The sequence below is a fragment of the Triticum urartu genome, chromosome 4A (genome assembly GCF_056163025.1).
Source record: "Triticum urartu cultivar PI428250 chromosome 4A, HENAU_Tu73, whole genome shotgun sequence".
Lineage (NCBI taxonomy): Eukaryota > Viridiplantae > Streptophyta > Magnoliopsida > Poales > Poaceae > Triticum > Triticum urartu.
In genome coordinates this window covers 225,661,846-225,683,989 of record NC_141876.1, presented here as the reverse complement: position 1 = coordinate 225,683,989, position 22,144 = coordinate 225,661,846, and the positions used below count along the sequence as shown (strand labels likewise).

Here is a 22,144-nt window from a genome sequence, read left to right as displayed (position 1 = left end):
ACACTTGTCATGAATCTTCGACAACTCTTCTCAAGAGTTCGAAAATACTCAATCTCCCTTTAATCTTGTGTTAGTAGACCCAGTTTCCACTTAATAGATTTCCTTCTCAACTGGATTATTTCATAGGTTTCTATAGAGTTCAATATACACATAAACTCATATAGAAATACGTACATTGTAAAGTCACCTAAAGCCAAATCCACGAGCATGTCATCGACACTAAGTAGTGGTCCTTCCTTTTGCTATGCGTGCTCATGGTTGCCCGCATTCTGAGGAACATCTCGAAAACTTTAAACCATAGGGAAATAACCATTATGTTCAGTAAGCTTAATACTGATTCCCATGAGCCTTTTGCCCTTGTCAATTGGTTACAATTCCAGATCCACATTTCCTTTCAATGCAAGTCTTAAAACCACACCTATAGCAACCTTCGGAGTTTGCTAGCCTTGTCATTCTTCTTAAAATGACGTTTTCCCTTTTCAGACTCACTCTTATTTTGCCACTCATCACAACTCAACTTTTCTTTGTTGCTGACGTTTATTGTTCAGCCCAAATCCTCATTGAAGCATTGAAAGTAAAGCGCATTTTTCGATGAGATTGGCATCTAAAACTGCACAATTGCAGAATCTCAAACTTTGAGTAGATTTGATGCCCATCAGGGTTGCATGGTATCACAGACTCAAAGTCATGGAATCGAGCCAATGCCCATTACCTATGCGCTTCAGGTATCATCACCACTCTCTATTGATCCCAACAGAATCGGGTGTAGGTGATGTGAGATGAAGTGCAATGCAACATAGTATGCTATATCAGCTATAGCAAGATCCCTGTGAGCATGTGCGGTTATGGTAGAACTAAGATTCAGGCAAACTCAGCAAATTCATTCTGAATATCGAGAAGCATTAACGTACGCGGAAGGAGCGCCCGCTCGCGCTATCCACTCGTAGGATCAACTACCAGACAAAAAAGATGGGCTGGGCCACCACATCTAGAAAAGAAAAGAGAGAAAAAAATGGTGAAAGCGCGTTGTATCGTCAATCCTCTGCTGGTCTCCTCGATTTCGCCCTCTCTCGTTTCCTCCCCCGAGTGGCGGCTAGGGTTACCGCAGTCGCCGCCCAATCCCTGCTCCTAGCTTCGGCCCCCACACACATCTCCTACTTCTCTCCCTCTCTCCCTCGCCTCCAGGCACGCACAGGCAACCGCTCAAGGAGAGCAACAACGACTGGATGCGGCCGCCGGAGGAGCAGCGGTGGCCGACGGGCTCGTGGCAGCAACGACTGCAGAGAGCTGCGGCACCGAACTGCGCGGCTCCGATTCTGCATCGACGCCTCCTTCCTCCGTCGCCTAGATATAAGGCGGTTCTCTCCTAGCCAACCTCCAGCCATGCCTCTTCCTCTCCTCTTTGACCGGCTCTCTCCTCCTCTGGAGAAGTAGCACATGGCGGAGCTGCATCTGATCCGCTGCCGACGGCGCACGTCTCAGCCCCAAGCCCGGGCTGTTTGAAGCAATTGCTATTAAGGTTCAAATACGTGGATTTTCCTTTTAGTTTAAGAAGCATTTAACTTTTCTGTTTGACTGTATATATGTGCTCTCACAATGTTTGCAAATGCATATGGTGTCGAGTGTACAGCTGTACGCGCGAGTCATTTCACCATTTTGCATCACTCCAATATTGATATCTTTTGTTAGTATTCAGAGATGACCGAGCAGGTTGACCGTGATGTCTTGACTGGGTTACTTTGTTCTTGATAGTTGGATGGGTAGATGGTGGAAATACTGGATCTTGATTCTTGATGTTGTTGGTGCTTGTATGTAGGTCACCGTCAGACTATCAGATCTCTAGGAGGTGGTGTCGGGTGGTGATGTCAGGTGGGCAAGGCCAGCTGCTGATGTGAAGAAGACGAACACGCAGGAGCGGGTGAGAAAACTTTGTAGTTTCATTGTAAATCATTGATGATTGCTAAGGCATATAGCATCGCAGATGAAGTTGTTTTCCTGTCGCACAACTGTGCAGGTCAAGCCACTTACTGATCCCTACATCTCATTATACTCTGCTCACAAGGCGTTCGACAGATTGCATCGTATGTTCTTTTTTCACCATTTTCTCATAATATCAATTGGAGTCTGACATTTTCCCTTCATATATATGGTGACTGATACAAGGGCATGCTAATTATTTTTTACTTATTTTGATTTGACGGTCTTGTCTAATTGCTTGATGGAGTGATAGTGTCATTTCTCTGTTTCTCATATCAATTTATCCAGTTTGATTTGCGATCAGAAAATAGAACCACTGGGATTAGATTGTGTACGTGGTTTTGACTTCAGGCCTTTATCCTGTAGAGATCAGATAGGGAACCAGGAATTTTCAATAATCTTCTTCTCTACTAATACTCCTACGAATCAGTGATGAAGTTTGTAGGTGTGATAACATAATGAAACTATCTGATAGTAACAGGAGGTGTTTAGCAGGAACCACATCAGCAGGAACCATCGCAGTGACCTTGTTGCAGTAGTTTCTTAGGTATGCCGTATAGGTTTAGTTAAGGTATAATCAGCCTGGTCATCAAACGGCTCAAGTTCTTGGTTCAGTGAGTGACCTGTTCGACCAGGGATTACTTCTCAGTACTGGCGGTTTAAATTTGAAAGGCCGCTAGACCCTCGTAAGTATTTTTATGGTACATATTTTCATCTCAAGTACAGTCAGGGGTAATCGAATACGGAGTACATACTGCCAATAAGCAAAATCCACCAGCAATAGGTCATTCAGGATTAGGTTTGGTACTTTATAGCTGAATGTGTGATGTGCTTAGAAAAGATTGCAACACACCATACTCTAGGGAGGCACTTCAGATTAGTGGTACATATTTATTGTACTCTTAGTGTTATTATTTTTGAATCATTTACCTGCCTCTTATCTTTCTACATAGAGTATGGTGATGTACAGAGCTCTTGATACATTTCAATAAATATTTTACTAGATACATTGCCGTAGGCGCTAAAATACTATAGCTAGACATGGATTGGACAGGAATTCTGCAGCATTTGCTTCAATGTCTTTGCAGATCCTGGGTAGCGTGGATTCAGTTCATGATAATACATTTGTCCGCACCCAGACTGAAACTAATGTTAAGGAGTTTGTGACACTATGTCAAATAACACGTAAGAGTAATTATTGGCATTCGATATTAAATCTATCTCATTTATTTCTTTGCATACTTCTGAATTGTGTTTTCTCTTAAAGGAAACAGTCTTTTGCTGGATGACTAATTTATGTATTCCTGTTGACCAGAATTTTGTTGGCCTTTCTATTTCTGATGGGTACATTGCTAACGAGATTTTTTTTTATGTTTGATGAACCTCCTAAAGCTAAAAGAAAAGAAAAAGTTGTTCATAGTGAAGAGATTTGATTGGTTGCTTCTGTATATAAACATGCGGGATACAGTTCTACCAAGAATCAAGCTTTAGCTCAAGGATATGGTGTGTATTGTGCACTCCTAGCTTAAGAATATACAAAGCATTCGGAACTACCATTCCCTACTAAAAATGAAAATTTAAACTATCACGACATTTATGCGTTGTGGTGATGTGCATGTGATTTTGATTTGCATATTAGATAGTTGGGCTTTTCTTACATCTTGATATTTGGTGTGTTGTTGTGGCCACGAAGAAGATGCAGTAGCATGCTGGGAGCGATAAGTCGTGTGTGTGGCACACACTGGATTTTGCCGACTATGAATTTAAGGAGATGTTCGCCATCCGCTTTGGATCTGGGAGAGTGAGCATTGAGTACCCTATAATTTGTGCAGGTTTCATGTTTTCATTTGCTGTGAACATGATATCATCCATGGCTATGAGTTATAATAATTCTTGAAAATGTTGAACTGAATAGCTATTTTTTTACTTCTCAGTTTTAATGAAGGACAGCTGGAGCTTATTCATTTTGAATCGTTGACGCATGACTTGCTTGAGACAAACCAATCTGACGAGGTAATTTGTACACCTAAGTTGATTCTACATATTAATTTCATCTATGCGAAAAAATAATAATTTATACAAGCTTGAAGGCTATGATGATTAGAATATAAAATTTTCACTAACTGGGAACATTGCAGGTGTAGGGGTTGGGTGGCTGCTTAATTTCCTCACCCACCTCACTTGAGTTCTAGGAACTGTTTGGGTGCATGTCGCATTGAGAGCTCTTGTCAGTTTTTGAATATGAATGTTCTCTTGCTAGCTGAAACTGTAATACATCAAGTTGATTCCCATCAGTTGAATGTAGGTTCATAGAGAAGTATGGTAATATTGTAGAGCAACGTGGATGCATTAATACATGTTCATTTTGGTATTCATCAGGAAGCAACTAACATCGGCCATCGTTTTTTTGCCCCTTTTGTATGATGCAAATGCCAAGAATTGCTCTTCAGTTTTATAACAAAAATAGTACCCAAAGTTTATAGATCTTTATTCCTTTTTTGTTGATGACTGATTTATGCACATATATTTACTGCAGATCTGCAAATGGATTTGAAGGAAAGATTTAGAAGGTGAAGGAGCTGATGAAGAGCTACATTCTCACTGTCTTAATCATTTTTTTCATGTACAATGCAATACATGTATAAGTTTGGTGCTTTGTGCTGACAAGAATTTTCTGATTGGCATCATTTGTAGTAACTGTGATGATCCAGGACGCTCTCAAGATTACAAGTTCAGTAGTGGCAACCTGGACTTGTGTAAGAATAAACTGAATGATGTTTCATTCTGAAGAGATTCCTTACTATCGACTTGAAGCTTGCATAGTTACATCATGGGATTATGAATAAGATAGTGTTAATCATATTTTGACTTAAAATGTAAATTACAGATTGATCCTTTTACTAAAGAGAACAAGTCAAAGATAGCAGGTGCAGTTGCAGGGCAACAGGGTAGAAGTAGGCAACAAGCAGTGAGCTGGAATTGTTTGTTTGCTGCTCCTATCTCTAACATGCACTGATGCACCACAAATATAATAAGTTGTTGAACGAAAGAGGACCATCGACCATAAACAACTGCACAACCAAGCAAGCGCGCAAAGCACCGCACAGGAGGCGCGCCAAGGGCGTGCTCCAACCACTAGTGTTCAACATATCCCGCATGAAATCTTCATGCCCATTAATTTACTCTAGTAAATTTATTTTCTAGAATCGTCAACATATAGCAATCATCAAATTGCCTAATCAAATATGTTGATACACTAGTGTGCTTTATGATATAGTAATATACATGAAATTAATGTAAAAACACATACATACAAGAACTGCATAGCCAAAAGCTAAAGCAGAAAAGGAAAACTTAAAAAAATAGTTCTGGGCCGAATCAGCACAATCGAAACCAGTTCCTTTTTTTCTTTCTCTAGATCGAGATGGGTCTTTGGCCGGTCCAGAGGACCGCACCGACCCAGATCGGATAAGGAAGAGGCTCTTCTAAAAAAAAAGGATAAGGAAGAGGCGACGGGACGGCTTCCGTCCACATTGACCAAACGGCGGCCTCGGCCGCCTCGGCCGCCGTCGTCGCCTCAACAGCGAGGGACAGAGGGCCCCGACGCGCCGTCCTCCTCCTCTGAAGGAGAATTTACTCCTGCCGCAGCACAAGCCAGCATGTCTCTTGTCTCGACGACGCGCCATTGCATGCTGATGCCGATGCCATGCGCCGTCGCGCCGGTCGACGCCCGTTGGCTGCTGCCGAAGCCGCGCCTCACCGGCCCCAAGCGGTCGCGGCCAAGGGCCACCGCACAGGCAAGGCGATGCTGCGCACACTATGTATATGGTGCCGCCAGCGGTCGGGAGGACCAGTGCGCCGCGGTCAAGGTCGCCGAGAGATGTGCTGCGTCGTCGCGTACCGGCAGCCGCGCGCCACCGTCAACACGGCTTCCACACCGATCCCAGGCCTCGCACCGAGCAGTCGGACGCGTGGGTGAGCAACACCGTTGCCCCTCCGCCAACCATTGCAGTGACGTCGTGCCGTGCCATGACCTGCCTATGGTAAATACTTCTTGCTTGGAGTACTACACGCTCGATCCGAGCGATTCAATTTTAGTTGAGGGCTTCGTTCCTTTTTTCCATAGATGCCAACGCCTCTGTTCTTCTTGGCTTCCTCTTCCAGTGATGCATGTTGTAGCCAGAGCCCGGAGTTGCTTTTCTCGTCGTTCGTTGCCTGGTGTAGAGGTCACGCTGCAGGGCGTCTCACCGTTACGTCGCCGCACGATGTCGATGCCTCGTCGTGCTCACGTTGCAAGCCGGTGGTGTGTCTCCGCTGACCCGCCTTCAAATTGAACGACCCCGTTGCGCCTCCTTGGAGCGTCGCTCCGCCACTCCGCCACGCCTTGCCATAGTGGCCCATTCTCAGCGGAGAACGGAAGGGCTGATAACGTCGTGTTAATAGTAAAAGTACGAGACAGGATATGAACCAAGTGTGACCTTTATTGATGAATGATAACTGCTATTTATACAAGTCCAGAGGACACGAATGAACAGGCTTCTCTTCGGATAGTCACGAGCGAACCATCACGATGGTTCCCAAGAGGAGCCGTCAGTCGTTCGTCCATATGCAGGGATTAGAACAGAATTAATAAGCTTAATTACTTCTCAACAACCACAACTATTTGAAAAAATCAGTGATGGCGTTGGTTGTAAATGACGCGACACCAATGTAAGTTGTGGCTAGCACTTTTTCTACTAGTGTCTCCTAGCTGAGGATTATGTACCCAGAGTACATAACTTTGCTCTAAAAATTCCATGGGAGGTTGTGAAGCATAATAAAAAAGACGCACTGATCGGCTCAACTGAATAGTGCCTCCGCTACGTCCTGGATATCTCTAAGGCACTGTCAAATGCCCACCAGGAACGCCTCAACAAAAGCATAAAGTTGTTACTATGCAGCTATTTGGTAAAACCTCTTCAAAGGTCCCGCCACTCAAATGCATGAACCATAGCAACGGCGATGTAGCATGCATCATTCATAGACCTTGGAATTAACAAGGCATAGCTTGTAAACAACATGGAGGCGCAAACGTGCGGCAGGGTCAAACAAGGATGCTTAAACCCAACTACAGATACTCTGTGTAAACCTCCCCCCTCTTATATTTTTATGTATCCTTTACCGTTCCTTTGATAGCTCGGCTTGTACGGTTCGGCCTTATAAATTTAAGAAAAGAAACAACCTTTGTGGTCATCGTGCATCTATTTGTGTTATACGTTTTCTTTTCTGCTTATGAGCCGAAGACAACTTTTGTGATACAACGTCTCTAGGACTAATCGGTTTTTGACCGGGGGCTCGGATTCGAAGTCGTACCCATTACATTACTCTAGTGCTCACATACAAGTACTCTGCATCTCGGATATTGCCTGGCTCCTGTGCTTACCCCGTACGTTTCTGCATCGTTCGTCAAAGGGTGTAAAGGAAGAACCACCGCGATTGTACTTCCAGCTCGATTGGTTAAGTACCTCAGTGGAAAAGTCGAACACTAACTGTCATGATAGGCGTAAACTGGTCGGCGGTCTGAGACTGTGTCAAACTAAAAATCGATATAGATTATCCCGTGTTAAACGAAAGGTTCTTGTCAAATGAACCAAAGTGTTAATGGCTTAACCTCGGTAGACCCGAACACTGCATCGGGGGCTGGTCACCTGCCCCCATAGTCAAGCTCATATGGTTAAGTGAAAGTTATAAAGCCGAATAGTCTGATTGCCTGGTTCCTATAAACACAACCACCTCCGGGCACCGAGATGTCGGCTAAGGGTTTATGTGCTATAGAAACACCCCGCGTAGCATCTACATGGGGGTGGAAACTGACGACTAGACACTTCTAGTGTTAAATAGCCGCAGGGAAGTCAAAATTACATATCAGACATTAAAGCAAGGTATTACAAAATAAAACTTGTCCTTTTACATAATCAAGCCTCGGCATAACGAGGAGGCATCTATAACAGCATGACATTCTTGCCGCACCTAGCCTCGGTTATTCGAGCCCCCTCTGTCACCTAAGGCAAGTACTTCTCGGGAGTGCGATTCTTCCCTTCAGGGGGTCCTGCCACCACAAACGTTGCCTTGACTCTGGGATAATGCCTCTTCATGGACGCATAGGCGAGTCGAGCACCCTCTAGGCAAGTAGAGTGCTTCCAGAGGTCAACTTAGGGGCTGGCGCCTTGGACCCACTTGTAACGCCCTCGATGCGGCTATATCTCCTACATGTCGAAGCACGACTTAGAGGTATAACAGCATTGAAAGCAATGTCGCAAGTGAGGTAATCTTCACAGAACCCATGTAATACATAAGGGAAAGAGATACATAGTTGGCTTACAATCGCCACTTCACACAATTACATGAATAAAGCATTACATCAAACAGATACAATCAAGGTCCGACTATGGAACCAAAATAAAAGAAGACTACCCCAAATGCTACACAGATCCCCGATCGACCCCAACCGGGCTCCACTACTGATCGACTAGAACGAAACAACACAAAGACAAGATCTTCAATGAGCTCCTCCTTGAGCTCGGTTGCGTCATCTGCATGGTATCCTCGGCACCTGCAAGTTGGTGTTGGAAGTATCTGTGAGTCACGGGGACTCAGCAATCTCGCACCCTCGCGATCAAGACTATTTAAGCTTATGGGTAAGGTAAAGGTATGATGTGGAGCTGCAGCAAGCGACTAGCATATATGATGGCTAACATACGCAAACGAGAGCGAGAAGAGAAGGCAAAGCGCGATCGAGAAACTATGATCAAGAAGTGATCCTAGAACAACCTACGTCAAACATAACTCCAACACCGTGTTCACTTCCCGGACTCCGCCGGAAAGAGACCATCACGGTAACACACGCAGTTGATGTATTTTAATTAAGATCAACTTCAGGTTTTCTACAACCGGACATTAAAAAATTCCCATCTGCCCATAACCGCGGGCACGGCTTTCGAAAGTTCAAAACCCTGCAGGGGTGTCCCAACTTAGCCCATCACAAGCTCTCACGGTCAACGAAGGATATTCCTTCTAGCGGGAAGACCCGATCAGGCTCGGAATCCCAGTTACAAGACATCCTCGACAATGGTAAAACAAGTCCAGCAAGACCACCCGATGCGCCGACATCCTGATAGGAGCTGCACATATCTCGTTCTCAGGGCAACACCGGATAAGCAATCCGTACAACTAAAACCAGCCTTCGAGTTTCCCCGAGGTGGCGCTGCAAGGGGCTCTAGTTTGGACCAACACTTAGACAAGCACTGGCCCGGGGGGGTTAAAATAAAGATGACCCTCGGGATGCGCGACTCCCAAGGGAAAAAGGCTAGGTGGCGAATGATAAAACCAAGGTTGGGCCTTACTGGAGGAGTTTTATTCAAAGCGAACTGTAAGGGGTTCCCATTATAACCCAACCGCGTAAGGAACGAAAAATCCGGGAACATAACACCGATATGACGTAAACTAGGGCGGCAAGAGTGGAACAAAACACCAGGCATAAGGCCGAGCCTTCCACCCTTTACCAAGTATATAGATGCATTAATTAAATAAGAGATATTGTGATATCCCAACAAAATATCCATGTTCCAACATGGAACAAGCTCCAATCTTCACCTGCAACTAACAACGCTATAAGAGGGGCTGAGCAAAGCGGTAACATAGCCAAACAACGGTTTGCTAGGACAAGGTGGTTAGAGGCTTGGCTTCACAATATGGGAGGCATGATAAGCAAGTGGTAGGTATCGCAGCATAGGCATAGCAAAAGAGCGAGCAACTAGCAAGCAAAGATAGACGTGATTTCGAGGGTATGGTCATCTTGCCTGAGATCCCGCAAGGAAGAAGAACGAGTCCATGAAGAAGACAAACGGACGAAGTCAAACGAATCCTCACAAATGCGACGTTATCGGAACTAACCCGAAGAAGCAACACTGGAAAGAAAGCAAACAACATGGTAAACAACCACCACATAAGCATGGCATGATGCACAACCAAGTATGATGCATGTCCAGTTTAAATATGCATGGCATGACAAAGTGCACAAACAAAACTACAAATTAAGTGGAGCTCAATATGCAACGAGTTGCATATTGACGGACACCACAATAATTATTTAGTTCGCTCTTGTTTATGTACCCAACAATATTAAATGTTGGTTAGCATGGCATGGGTGAAGCATAAAAGAAACTATCTAACTAAGCAATTTAAATGGGGCCGGATATAACAAACAACAAATCCGGTAAATCCCCATATGCATTAGTAATTTAAAAGCAAACAACAATTTAAACATTTTAATTGTTGTTATTATGATGCGAATGACATGGACAAGTTTATGCAATTTTTATTAAAATTTTACAAGAGCATTATGAAGCATTTGTCACCGTGGTGGAAAGGAAAGGGGTGCCACGACAACGATAATGAAAACGGTGCCACGGCAGCGTTCCGGTTCTGGTAACTCGAATGAGATACCGATGCAAAGGAGAAATGTGCGGATGCGTGCAAAAGATGGTGGGGCGCTCCCGGATTCCGGGTGTCCCATGAGACGACGGTAACAAGGCAAAAGAGGGGCAACGTGCATCGACAATTCGAACACGGTTCGAACATGAGCATCTCAAACATCGCAAGCATTCGATCACGGTTGTCGTCTCGATGGTTATACCTTCGAAGCGTGTGTTCTCGGAGCGGTTCGAGTCAAGCGGTGTAGTCGTTCACGATCGTCGTGGGAAGTAGTGGTACTCGGCGATGGTAGAGGAAGTAGTTGTTCACATGACGGTAGTCGAACTTGACGGTTCCGTTACACGGGTCTTAATCAACGGTAGTGGCACCCATTTTGTAGTCGTGCACATTCCGTAGATGTTCGAGGTCACGGCGAGGATCTTGACGTCCACGGTTCTTCGAGGGTCGACGGTACATGTTCTGTAGACGTTCGGGCGGCGGTAGTGGTACACGTTTAACATCGATGGTAGTTGTTCATGGTTCGTAGACGAACTTGGCGTATCCATGTAGTGGTCGAACTTGAGGTGGTCCCGGACCGGCTGGACTTGGCGCATCCGATAGCAAAAGTATACAAACGGGTTCGGTGGTGACTATGAGGAATCCAACTATGTGGCACTCGGCATCGAGGTCCCGCAGCGCAACAGTGACAGGAGGCAGACCCTAACAGGGATGAAACAAGGCGGACATAGGCGGAGGGGAACGCGAGGCCAGCCTGCTGGACTCCCCTCTCTCATTTCTAAAACAGAAAAAAACAAAGAAGAGAAGAAAAAGGAAGGAGGTGATAGGGGAAGAAGTTGGACATGCGGATAATTTCCTTGGACTCACAAAAATGTGAGGAATTTAAATAAAATGGCAAGAGGGTTTTTGGAGAATAATAGATTCGCACATGTTGAATTTAATTCAACATGTTTGAATTTTGAAACCCATTCGAAAGGACTCTAAAAGGGCTGAGATTTTTAGAGGAGCCTCGATAAAAGAGATGAGAAATATAGGCAAGGTTTGAAGGTCAAACTCGAAGAGGAATAGACATGGAAAATATTTTGCACGTGTGTTATGGGTGATACCAAATTATTCGAATATAATTTATATAGCTCCCTAAAATATTGGGAGAATATGTTTAAAGAGTAATCACCATAGTGAATATCCCTCGATTTAAATGGACCGAAGATCCATGCAATTTATTTAGTTGAGTTAAGAAAAGAAATGACATGTTGCAATGCACATGATGCAAATATGAATGCAATGAACCAAACAAAACACACAACGAAACCCGGAAACCCTGGAAGGCATCTGAAGCTCCGGTCTTGGGGCGTTACACCGCTGAGCTGGTCCGAAGGAACTACTCGACAATGGCTCTGTTGGCCAGAGGTTGATGCAGATGTCCTCCATGACCAGCCAGTACAGCTCCATCAATTGCTTCATCTGGTTGTTAAACAGTGGCGGATGCGAAGACACTTGGAATTGTGACAAAAGCCCTTCTGCTCGGCATCACCTTCGAGGGAGCCGTAGTAGTGGCAAGCATCGGACGCACTCCTCGGTAGGTCCATGAAGGCGTCCGAGGAACGCCAGATTTGCGTAAGCTGGGAAAACCGGCTATCACGAAAGACGCATGGAAGCAAATATGGCTTTTTGGCCTCTTTGCATGCCAAGATTAATGTCGCTTGAACTATGTCGGTATTTCCCCAAAGAGGAAGGGATGATGCAGCACAGCTACCGTAGGTATTTCCCTCAGTTATGAAACCAAGGTATCAATCTAGTAGGAGAACCAAAGCAACACTATGTAAACGGTACCTGCACAGGAAGAACAAATACTTGCAACTCCACGCTTATGAGGGGTTGTCAATCCGTCTTACGGGTAACGGCATAGGAAATTGTCAAGTTGACAGGATAAAATTGTGATAGATTGGATAAATAGATCGTGAATAAACGCGAAATAAAATATGCAAATAAAAAGTGCAGCAAAGTATTTTTGGATTTTTGAAATAATAAATCTAAAAATAAAAGCAAACAAAAATAGATATCAAAGGCAAATAATAGATCAGAACGCAAATATGATAAAGTATAGACCCGGGGCCGGGGTCGTAGATTTCACTAGTGGCTTCTCTCAACAAATAGCACGCGGTGGGTAAACAAATTACTGTTGGGCAATTGATAGAAAATCGAATAGTTATAATGATATCCAGGCAATCATCAATATATAGGCATCACGTCCAAGATTAGTAGACCGACTCATGCCTGCATTTACTACTATTACTCCACACATCGACCACTATCTAGCATGCATCTAGTGTATTAAGTTCATGGAGAAATAGAGTAACACAATAAGAACGATGACATGATGTAGACAAGATCTATTCATGTAGGAATAGCCCCCATCTTGTTATCCTTAATAGCAACGGTACATGTGTGTCTTGCCACCCCTTGTGTCACTGGGAAAGAATACCGCATGATCGAACCCATCACAAAGCACCTCTTCTCATGGCAAGAAAAATCGATCTAGTTGGCCTAACTAAACCAAAGATTCAAATAAGAAATACGAGGCTATAAATAATCATGCATATAAGAGATCAGAAGAGGACTCAAATAATATTCATGGATATATATATACATATACATATATATATATATATATATATATATGATCATAAACTCAAAGTTCATCGGATCCCAACAAACACACCACAAAAAGAGTTATATCAAATAGATCTCCAAGAGACTATTGTGTTGAGAATCAAAAGAGAGAGAGAGGAATCCATCTAGCTATTGCCTACGGACTCGTAGGTCTATGATGAACTACTCATGCATCATTGGAGAGGCACCAATGAGAATGATGAACCCCTCTGTGATAGTATCTAGATTGGATCTCGTGGTTCTAGATCTTGCGGCGGCTGGAATTGTGTTTCATCAGCTCCCCTAGGATTTCTGAAATATTTGGGTATTTATAAGGCGAAGAGGCTGTGCGGGAGGCCACCATGGGCACAACCCACCTGGCCGCGCCTGGGCCCCCAGGTGCACCCTGGTGGGTTTAGCTCCCCTTGGAGCCCCATCTGTTACTTCTTTGGCCCAACAGGTGTCTTCTGGTCCAGGAAAATTCTCCAAAAAGTTTTGCTGCGTTTGGACTCCATTTGGCATTGATTTTCGGCGATGTAAAAAACAAGCAAAAAACAACTGGCACTGGGCACTATGTCAATAGGTTAGTTCCAAAAAATGATATAAAGTTGTTATAAAATGATTGTAAAACATCCAAGAATGATAATATAACAGGATGGAGCAATCAAAAATTATAGATACGTTGGAGACGTATCAGCATCCCCAAGCTTAATTCCGGCTGGTCCTCGAGTAGGTAAATGATAAAAATAGAATTTTTGATGTGGAATGTTGCGTATCATGTTCATCACATATTGTTTTCTTTTGTAGCATGGACATTTGGACTTTTATATGATTCAAAGCAATAGTCTAGTTCTGACATGAAGATTTCAATACTCAAGCATGTAAACAAGCAACCATGTCTTTGAAAATATCAACACTAAAGCAAGTTATCCCTAGCCCATTATGCTCAGCCATTGATACATTCATGAAACACACTCGTGTATTAGCTACACCCAATGCTCAAGTACGATCATGGTGCCCCTTAGTTGGTGCTTTATAAGAAAATATGGAGACTCAATTTTTTTCATAAAGTAAAAAAAGAAAGGCCCTTCGCAAAGGGAAGTAGGGATTTGTAGAGGTGCCAGAGCTCAAGGCGAAAAAGATAGAGATAAAACATTTTGGGTGGCATGCTTTTCCTTTCAATGAAAACGATCGAGTAGTTTCCAATACTTTCCATGCTAGATATATCATAGGCTGTTCCTAAATAAAAAATAAAGTTTATTCCTTTTCCACCATACTTTCACATTCCATGGCTAACCGTATCCACGGGTGCCATCCATACCAGCACTTTCCAAAAAATATATTATTTGGCAACATAAAGTAAATTCATTTTTCATTTCGGGACTAGGCATCCCTAATACCTTTGCCGTACTCTCGTGCAATGACAAGTGAATAAACAATCATCTTGAGAATAACACATCTAGCATGGAAATATATCAGTCACCCCCTACCGTTTCATGAGCGGTACGGGAGGCGGCCGAGGTGGGCACAACTCATCTTGAGATGTATCAGCATCTCCAAGCTTAATTCCTGCTCGTCCTCGAGTAGATAAAAACATAATTTTTAATCTAGAATGCTGCCTATCATGTTCACCACGTATTCTTTTCTTTTGTAGCATGGACATTTGGATTTTTATACGATTCAAAGCAATAGTCTAGTTTTGACACGACGATTTCAATACTGAAGCATATCAACAAGCAAACATGTCTTTCAAAATATCAACACTAAAAAAGTTATCCCTAGCCCATCATGCTCAATCGTTGATCCATTCATGAAACACACTCGCATATTATCTACATCCAATTCTCAAGTATGATCATAGTGCTCCCTAGTTGGTGCTTTATAAGAGAAGATGGAGACTCAAATAAAAATAAAAATTGCACAAAGTAAATAGAAAGGCCCTTCGTAGAGGGAAGTAGGGATTTGTAGAGGTGCCAGAGCTCAAAGCTTAAATTGAGAAGTAAACAAAATTGAGAGGCATACTTTTACCATCAACAAGAACGACCGAGTAATTCCCAACACTTTCCATGCTAGATATATCATAGGTGGTTCCCAAACAGGAAACAAAGTTTATTTCTTTTTCCACCATCCTTTCACATTCCACGGCTAGCCGTATCCACGGGTACCGTCCATACCAACACTTTCCAAGGAATTTATTATTTGACAACACAAATTAAATTTCTTTTTCATTTCGGGACTGGCATCCCTATTACCGCCGCACTCTCGTGCAAGTGAATAACCACTCATCTTGAGAATAACACATCTACCATGGAAAATATTGGCCACCCCCTGTCGCTTAATGAGCAGCACGAGCACGCAAAAAGGAAATTTATTTTGAAAATTAGAGATGGCACATACAAATTTGCTTAGAACGGCACGGAAATACCGCATATAGGTAGGTATGGTGGACTCATGTGGCAAAACTAGTTTTAAAGATTTTGGATGCACGAGTAGTATTTCTACTTAGTACAAGTGGAGGCTAGCAAATAGATTAAGAAGTAACCAACCAAGAAACTAAAAATCACATAAGCGAGCATTAAGCACAACTAACGCCGAATAACACAGCATTAGTAGGATGTAATTTCATTGCATAACTATTGACTTTCATGCTTGCGTAGGGAATCACAAACCTTAACACCAATATTCTTACTAAAGCATAATTACTCACCAACATGACTCACATATCACTATCATCATATCTCAAAACTATTACAAAGAATCAAATTTATTTTGTCCAATGATCTTCATGAAAGTTTTTATTATATCCATCTTGAATATCTATCACTTTGGGGCTAGCTTCATATGTTGCTTTTGATAAGCTAAAACAAAATTTAAATGAAGAACATGAGCATAAAATTGTTCTTCTCTCAAAATAATATAAGTGAAGCATGAGAGAATTTCTCCAAAAATGTTCTAAATCTCAAATAAATCTAAGTGAAGCATGAGAGCATTTCTTCAAAAATATTAAAGCACACCGTGCTCTAAAAGATATAAGTGAAGCACTAGAGTAATTCTATAGCTCAAAAAATTGAAGTGAAGCACATAGAGCAATTCTATTAAATCATAGCATAATTTTGGCTCCCTCAAATAGGTGTGTCCATCAAGGATAGATGACACAAACTAAAAAGCAAAGAAAGCAAAGACTCATATAATACAAGACGCTCCAAGCAAAGCTCATGATATGTGACGAATAAAAATATAGCTCCAAGTAAAATACCGATGGTCGTTAGAAGAAAGAGGGGATGCCTTTTGGGGCATCCCCAAGCTTAGTTGCTTGGTTCTCCTTGTATAATAACTTGGGGTGCCATGGGGAATCCCTAAGCTTAGGCTATTTTCACTCCTTATTCCTTAATCCATCTTGATCTCACACGAAACTTGGAAACAATCACACAAAACTTAACAAAACCTTCGTGAGATCTGTTAGTATAACAAAGCAAATCACCACTCTAAATATTGTTGAAAACCCATTCATATTTTATTTTTGCATTATATCTACTATATTCTAACTTTACCATGGCTTATACCCAACAATACAAACTATAGATTCATCAAAATAAGCACACAATGCAAACAAAACAGAATCTGTCAAAAACATAACAGTCTGTAGCAATCTGAAAACTTTGTATACTTATGTAACTCCAAAAATTCTGAAAAATTAGGACATCGTAGGCAATTTGTATATAAATATTGTGTTAATATTTTAGAAATTTATCACGCTTCTATGATATATGAAAATTATTTTACTGGGCGCAAAAGTTTCTGTTTTTCAACAAGATCAAATCAACTATCACCAAACATGACCCCAAAGGCTTTACTTGGCACAAACACTAACTAAAACACTAAAAACACAATTATAATGGTAGCATAATTGTGTGAACACTCAAGAACAGAAATAGAAAGGCAAAAATAATATTTATTCATTGGGTTGCCTCCTAGCAAGCGCTATCATTTTATGCCCTTAGCTAGGCATAATGCATAGATTCAAGTATTGTCATTTTTCTGCTTATTTTCTGTAGATGTGTTCTTGTCAGGAGGTTTTGAAAAAATAACTTGAAAAACATTATCGATAGAAATTTTAGCATTATCAAGTTGTCCATCTATGTATCCCCTTTGATTTCCGGCAACAATCCAAGAATAGTGTTGATTAACATCATTGAAAACGTGTTGGATTATATCTAAAACGTGGATTTCCTTTTTAACATTGTCATCAGAACAATAATTATTTCCAAGCAAATGTCTCAACATATAATCACTATTATAAAGGATCTCATCTATCATAGCTTTTTCATGGATCATCCCATAAAAATCAAAAAATTCCCTAGCTTCTCGTATTATGTAATCAAATTCATTCATAAGAACAAGGGTAGCTAGCTTTTTAGCTTTAGGATCCTTTATAATGGGCAACTCATAAAATAGTCTTTGCAAGGTAGGATGGGTACCGATAAATCTATTTTCAAGTTTCAGAACTAGGGCTGAAATAGCTTCCGCATAATATTTAGTTCTTTTAAGTATAGGTGCATCATCAAGAGTCAAACTTCCAACACAATTCAAAAATTCTTGGATATGTTCTTTTCGCATAATGTTCCCTTGCCCCAAAACAAAAGTTTTAGCATCCAGATTGCCAGATCGTCCAAGGCCATCATCTGTTTCTGCCATACCAAAATCACTCAATGTAGCAAGTTCACACAAATAAGAGATCTGACAAGAAAACGACAAACAAAAAAGAGGGTGACTAAAAACGGCAAAATTTGTGAAGTGGGGGAGATGAAAACGATAGGTAAATGGCAAATAATGTAAATTGCAAGGAGATGAGATTTGTGAATCGGAACCTGATAGATGTTGATGATGTCTCCCCGGCAATGGCGCCAGAAATTCCTTTTAATGTCACTTGAACTATGTCAGTATTTCCCCAAAGAGGAAGGGATGATGCAGCACAGCTGCGGTAGGTATTTCCCTCAGTTATGAAACCATCAATCCAGTAGGAGAACCAAGCAACACTACGTAAATGATACCTACACAAAAAGAACAAATACTTGCAACCCGACACTTATCATGGGTTGTCAATCCCTATTACGGGTAACGGCGTAGGAAATTGTCAAGTTGACAAGATAAAATTGTGATAGATTAGATAAATAGATCTCGAATAACACGAAATAAAATATGCAAATAAAAAGTGCAGCAGAATATTTTTGGGTTTTTGGAATATTAGATCTGAAAATAAAAGCAAATAAAAATAGATCTCAAATGCAAATAATAGATCGAACGCAAATATGATAAAGAATAGACCTAGGGGTCGGGGGCCATAGATTTCACTAGTGACTTCTCTCAAGGAATAGCACATAGTGGGTAAACAAATTACTATTGGGAAATTGATAGAAAATTGACCAGTTATGATGATATCCAGGCAATGGTCAATGTATAGGCATCACGTCCAAGATTAGTAGACCGACTCCTGCCTGCATCTACTACTATTACTCCACACATCGACTGCTATCCTGCATGCATCTAGTGTATTAAGTTCATGGAGACACGGAGTAATGCAATAAAAAGGATGGCATGATGTAGATGAGATCTATTCATGTAGGAATAGCCCCCATCTTGTTATCCTTAATAGCAACGATGCATGCGTATCTTGCTGCCCCTTCTGTCACTGGGAAAGAACATTGCACGATCGAACCCATCTCAAAGCACCTCTTCCCATGGCAAGAAAAATCGATCTAGTTGGCCTAACTATACCAAAGATTCGAAGAAGAAAGACAAGGCTATAAATAATCATGCATATAAGAGGTAAAAAGAAGACTCAAATAATATTCATTGATATATACATCTGATCATAAACTCAAAGTTCATCGGATCACAACAAACACACTGCGAAAAGGGTTACATCAAATAGACCTTGAAGAGACCATTGTATTGAGAATCAAAAGAGAGAGAGAGGAAGCCATCTAGCTACTGCCTACGGATCCGTAGGTCTATGATGAACTACTCATGCATCATTAGAGAGGCACCAATGAGGATGATGAACCCCTCCGTGATGGTGTCTAGATTGGATCTCATGGTTCTGGAACTTGTGGCGGTTGGAATTGTGTTTCATCAACTCCCCTAGGGTTTCTGGAATATTTGGGTATTTATTGTGTGAAGGGGCGGTGTGGGAGGCCACCGAGGTGGGCGCAACCCACCTGGACGCGCCTGGGCCCCCAGGCGCCCTGGTGGGTTGTGCTCCCCTCGGAGCCCCCCTCTGGTACTTATTTGGCCCAACAGGTGTCTTCTGGTCCATACAAATTCTCCAAAAAGTTTTGCCGCGTTTGGACTCCGTTTGGTATTGATTTTATGTGATGTAAAAACAAGCAAAAAACTGCAATTGACACTAGGCACTATGTCAATAGGTTAGTCCCAAAAAATGATATAAAGTTTCTATAAAATGATTGTAAAACATCCAAGAATGATAATATAACAACATGGAACAATGAAAAATTATAGATACGTTGGATACGTATCAAAGGTCAATTTCTCGAGGTCGATGGCCTTCCTCTTCTAGTCATCCCGAAGGGCGTCGCGTTGCTCGTACAAAACCTTCAAGTCTTCCTCGACCTCATGGACCCGGGCATGGTCCTTGCCACGGGTAGGGATGACAATTTTATCCATGCATCTGGATATCTGTGGATACCTGACCCAGTTGGGCAAGGGTATGGAGCGCATTTCTGCCCTTGGATCCATGGATCAGCATACCCGCGAATAGTCGGATTGGGCACGGTTATAATTTCTACTCCATGGATATCCAATGGAAACCCGTATGAGAGGTGGGGCCATATGGCAGTGACACTAGACAAAGCAGAGTTCAAACCTCAAAGTCGCTCACGGTCACAGAAGGTCAAAGCCCGGCCCATGTTCCCTAATTTCCCATAGCCCCACTAACCCAATTATTAAACAAAATCTGATCTTGTGGATTGTGTGCGTCAACCCCCAATCTCCCTGAGTCCAACTCCCTCCCCAACGCTGTGGCACTCTACGCTTCACAAATCTCAATCGTCACCCCGGCCTCAACGACCAGCATCAGGGACAGGCCTCGGCGACCGGCAGACGGCAACATACCCAAGGTCTGTGATCCACGCAATCTTCAATGGTTTTCTTTATTCACCTATGTTCTCCATCAATTCTCCTCGACATAGTTCATGCATGCACTAAGTTACAATCTCACGGGCACTAATCATGTGACCTGGTTTAATGTTATTTCCTGTACTGGTCTAACATCTATTTGGTTAAGAGTAGGAATTGTTAGAAGGGAGAGAGGGATAGGTAGAATAGTTGTTTTATTTCTTGAGCCTCGTGGGCATATATATAGGAGTACAAGGTCGTCTTGGAGTACAAGGCAAGGTGGAATAAATCCTACGCTATCCTATGTTTCCATAATAACAATGATACTCAACATCCCCCTGTAGTCACAGCGGTAGCGACGCAGATGGTGAGACTGGAGAAGAATCCGAAGGAAAGCCGATGGACACCCCCCACAGTCGTAATGGTCGATGCATCGCGGAGTCATGGCGGAGTGGAAACCGGTGAGGTTGCTCAAGCATGGCAGTAGCCCTTTGTGCCGTTTGTTGAGGTAGCCGAGAGCGTAGGTGGTGTAGCCATAGTCGATGTAGCCATGCAAAGAACGCCGTGGTCGGTGTCGAGTCAGGGGTCGCTGGTGTCGAGGTAGTCGCCGTGGATCCGCGGAAGAAGAGCAGCACCGGTGGCGGCCTAAGGAGGTAGCAGCGGCTAGAGAAGAAGCGCGGCGGCAGTGCTCGAAGTAGGCGATAATGAACCCGACAGCGTGACAAAGACCAGCGCAGACGGTGACATTCCCGCGCCAAGGGAGGCAACGCGGCGCATATCACATGGAAGTCATGGTGCATGGATGGCGGTGGACCGCGGGCCGCAGCGTTACGGCCCAAAGGGGCAATGCAACGGCCGCGGGCAGGTCGGGGCGATTACGGGGAAGACCTCAGGGCGGTTGCAGGGATCGTGTGCCACGCTCGCTACGGCCCGATGGGTAGATGCAGCGACAGCGCAAGGCTCGGTGCAGCCTCAGGGATGGCCTAAAGCGGACGACCTCGATGCGGCGGTTGACCGCGGGCCGCGGCACTACGGCCCGAAGGGGCGACGCAGCGGCATCGCGCGAGGTGGTGCAACCACGGAAACGGCCTCACGGCACGGCGTGGATCACGTGTCGCGGCACTATGGCCCGAAGGGGCGATGCAGCGGAGGCACAGATTGATGCAACCATGAGGAGAACCATGGGGCGGCGACGCTGTGGCCCGACGGGGCGATGCGGCGGCAGCCCATTGCTCGATCGGCAGAGGAGCGCGCTGAACTCAGGGACAATCTTCAAAGGACCTATGGAGACACGCACAAACATACTGATTAGGTCAGCCACGTGGCATGGATAAGACGGATCTTGGATGGGCAATTGATCTCGGTTAGCGATGCAGGTGCCCACGAGGTGCATCGTGCGTCCACACGGTGCAGGAGCGTGCAACCAGGCGGGGACACGCTTTGCGCAAGAGGCCGACGGCCGCGTCCATGCATGAGCATCCACAACACACCGCTAGGCACACGTGCAGCCACACCCATAGAGGAACCGATGTGTGTGAGCATGGAGCAGCGGTGCTTGGCGCGTGAGTGGCAGCTGGGCTCATGTCGTGTGGCCGCCGGATCAACTCGCTCATGAGACAGCCGTAAAACCCGAGGCACAATCTAGCTGAAGACGATGAAGATGTTGATGAAGAAAACACGCGTTGTAGACGGCAAATGGCGGCGGGCGACGCAAACCTGTCTTAGATCGAAAAACCAAAGAAAAATAACACCGATCAATCAAACGGCGAGAGAGAAAAAGCCCAATCAACGGATCGGGAAAATGTAACACCCACAATGCGGCTATATCTCCGACGTGTCGGGGCATGACTTAGAGGCATAGCCGCATGGTAGTTTTGTCGCAAGAGGGGTAATCTTCACACAATCCCATGTA

The 22,144-nt window shown here is 43.5% G+C and overlaps 1 long non-coding RNA gene across 7 annotated transcripts; it reads left to right on the top strand.

Moving 5' to 3' along the window:
- The first annotated feature begins 1,007 nt into the window (after positions 1-1,007).
- LOC125551372 (uncharacterized) lies at positions 1,008-6,527 on the top strand. 7 transcript variants are annotated; one of them, XR_015600784.1, is made up of 7 exons: positions 1,008-1,519; positions 1,817-1,918; positions 2,015-3,778; positions 3,912-3,990; positions 4,514-4,547; positions 4,672-6,020; positions 6,142-6,527. It is a non-coding gene; the product is annotated as an uncharacterized LOC125551372 (long non-coding RNA). The 7 variants fall into 7 exon arrangements; XR_007302493.2 differs by having other exon boundaries at positions 2,015-2,081; positions 3,066-3,990; positions 4,514-6,020; XR_015600783.1 differs by having other exon boundaries at positions 2,015-3,162; positions 3,370-3,990; positions 4,514-6,020.
- Positions 6,528-22,144: the final 15,617 nt, after the last annotated feature.